This window comes from Coregonus lavaretus (assembly GCF_964263955.1).
Source record: "Coregonus lavaretus genome assembly, contig: HAP1_SCAFFOLD_2623, whole genome shotgun sequence".
Classification (NCBI taxonomy): Eukaryota; Metazoa; Chordata; class Actinopteri; order Salmoniformes; family Salmonidae; genus Coregonus; species Coregonus lavaretus.
In genome coordinates, this window is record NW_028161258.1 from 1 (window position 1) to 2,704 (window position 2,704).

Genomic DNA, 2,704 nt, shown 5'->3' on the forward strand with positions numbered 1-2,704 from the left:
CCACATCATGCAGAGTTTCCCGTCTCTCAGCGCCACCACTGCCGTGTCAGAGAACAACAGTGTCTCGTTACGCTTCTTGGGCTTAGCGATCTTCACCATGACCGCCCCGATGATGAAGGCGTCAATGATGCAGCCCACAATGCACTGCAAGACGACCGCCATCACCGCCAGGGGCAGGCCTCGGTCACGCTGCGGAAGCCGTAACCGATGGATGTCTGCGTCTCCAGGGAGAACAGGAAGGCCGCCATGAAGCTGTTCACCTGGACGAAACACGTTTCCTCCACTTCCACCACCGCCCCTGCCCCGGACTCATCTCCTCCCCCGGAAGAGGCACCCGAGCTGGGGTTGAGGCGGATGGCGAAGTCCCCGTGCGCGGCGGCAATGAGCCAGAAGGCAAAGCCAAAGAGCAGCCAGGAAAGGAGGAAGGAGAGGCAGAAGATGACGAGCATCCAACGCCAGCGGATGTCCACACAGGTGGTGAAGAGGTCGCTGAGGTAACGCTGGCCCCTCTCGCTCATGTTGACGAAGGTGACGTTGCAGCGCCCGTCCTTGCCCACAAAGCGGTGACGGGCCGGCGTCTAGAGCGCCGGGTGGGCCGGCGGCTGGAGGAGGAAGGGGACGACAGTGTCGAATCTCTGTCCGAGGACGAACAGCCTTCTCCCCTTCCCCCCAGACTTCCATCCCTCCCGCCCCTCAGTCCTGAGTGCCCTCCTCCTCTCATCCCTCCTTCCCCTCCTCCTGCCTCCCGGGCTCTGCTGGGCCTCCGTGCATTGCTGCCGTTGCCCTGCAGGGGGAGTGATTTGCCATTGCGGTTGTGGGTGGGAGAGGAGCTGGTTGGGCTCCCTGAGCCTCCCGTGCTCCCCCCCGCCCTGGCTGTGTCAGCAACACTCAGAGCCAGCTTTATGACTTCCTCCTCGTCTACCAGCCCGTCAACCACCGCACTGAAACGTCGCTTAACACGCGCCGCTCCCATGGTGCTAAATACAATGTCTTACGCTGATGACGCTGTAGTCTCAACTCCTATGTGGTTTGTGAGTTTGTGACCACCTAGGTATTGATAAAAACCTGGTGTTCTGTACTTCTTTCCAGTTCCACTGTTTCTATGGTGAAAAGTAATCCATCTGATGTGGTAAATGTAGATCCATGAGGAAAAACTGTATCCAGCAGTAGATTACTTCCCGCAGTTCCCGGATCATTGTTCCACTTAAACAAGTTTTTAATAACAGTCAGGGTTACTCACACCTCTACTGTGTCCTGATTCACAGTCTTCCTTCCATTCTCTTGAAGGGAAGCTCAGTGGTCAAGTCGTTGCTGTATATACTCCTCTGGTCAATAGGCAGTGTCATTTCAGAAACGTATTCCACAGCAGCAAATAGGCAGTCTGGCAGTAATACTGTATAGTCCCTGTAGTACTTACACTCCTTTGGGCTGAAGAGGGAGGTTACACACAACGTGTCCAAGGTATCAACAGGAGTGACCCATAGTCTGTGGCCATCTTACGAGGGAGCGGGAGTTTTGCTGACATTTTGAAACAGCACCAGGGAAACACATTGAGCAGGCTACAGAAACAGAGAAGCTTGAAAGGATGAGAGCTGGGGATACAATGGGGTAGTAGTAAGGATATGTTTTGAGGATATATACTCCCCACATTCACTAAAGTGCAATATGACAATAGAGAGTCCAGGGGTAGATCCAGGGTACAGTACAGTCAAACGGTCTCTATGTTTCTAACACATATCTAGCATGCAACCAGCAGAGAAAAGAATAGCATGCTGTTTCTTACATTCCAAGATCTTCACGTCCCAGTGGTTTGGTCATGGTAAATACACAGGGCAGATTGAAACAGAGGAGGAACTCCTTAGACTATTGATTCAGATAATGGTACACAATTCCAATACATTCACTTCCTATCAGTCAGAATGTTTCTCCACCCTTTTATATCTATGTTTCCTTTTCTACAGGGCCTCTGAATACATCTATGAGCTACAGTAGCCATGCACTGTGTAAATAATACTCACTCAGTGTCTCTCACAAGCGGGAGACTGTGACCAGCAGTTTCCCCTCAAATCCAAGTATCTTTTCCAAGCCACAAATGTCCTCAAAAGTCATTTGAGTTCTCGGCACAACAAAATCAGACTTTTAGAGACATTTAAAATATGTTTGTTGCTCTCTCAGGTGACTGCTTTTTTAAACAGGATATCCTATTCCTGAGGGTCTCTGTGTTTCTCCCAAAGGCATTGTCAATTCAGTACAAAACACACTGCACAGACTGACTACTGACCAGATCAACTTCATCGGATTAACTCAGTGTTTTCAAAATGTATACAACCATAAGGAGACTTACTCTCCACTACAACTGCATGGGAGAATTCTCTATAACAAAGGGGGGATGAGGGAGAAAGACACAAGTGAACAAAAGACAAGAAAGAAAAGAAGAGAGAATGAAATTACTTGACTAGAACGCCAAGGCATGTACGAGTGCGTGTACTTTTTGTGTACCTATTTTTGTGTACCATCCTATACATATTATACCAGGATTAATTCTATACAACACCTATATAGAGTCAAAGTGAATGTGTATGTGTAGGAGGAGCAGAATCCGATTGGCCGGTTGTGGGGAAAGAGGGGAGGGGTAACAGGCACACAGGGCATACACTTGTGGATGACCTCTACGAAAACTCAGAGATCAAATGTTATTTCAGAG

At 49.5% G+C, this 2,704-nt stretch overlaps 1 pseudogene across 1 annotated transcript; it reads right to left on the reverse strand.

The window, feature by feature from the left end:
- Positions 1-3: 3 nt before the first annotated feature.
- Positions 4-973, reverse strand: LOC311120983 (inward rectifier potassium channel 2-like; annotated as a pseudogene). Its single transcript has one exon. The product of its transcript is annotated as an inward rectifier potassium channel 2-like (transcript).
- Positions 974-2,704: the final 1,731 nt, after the last annotated feature.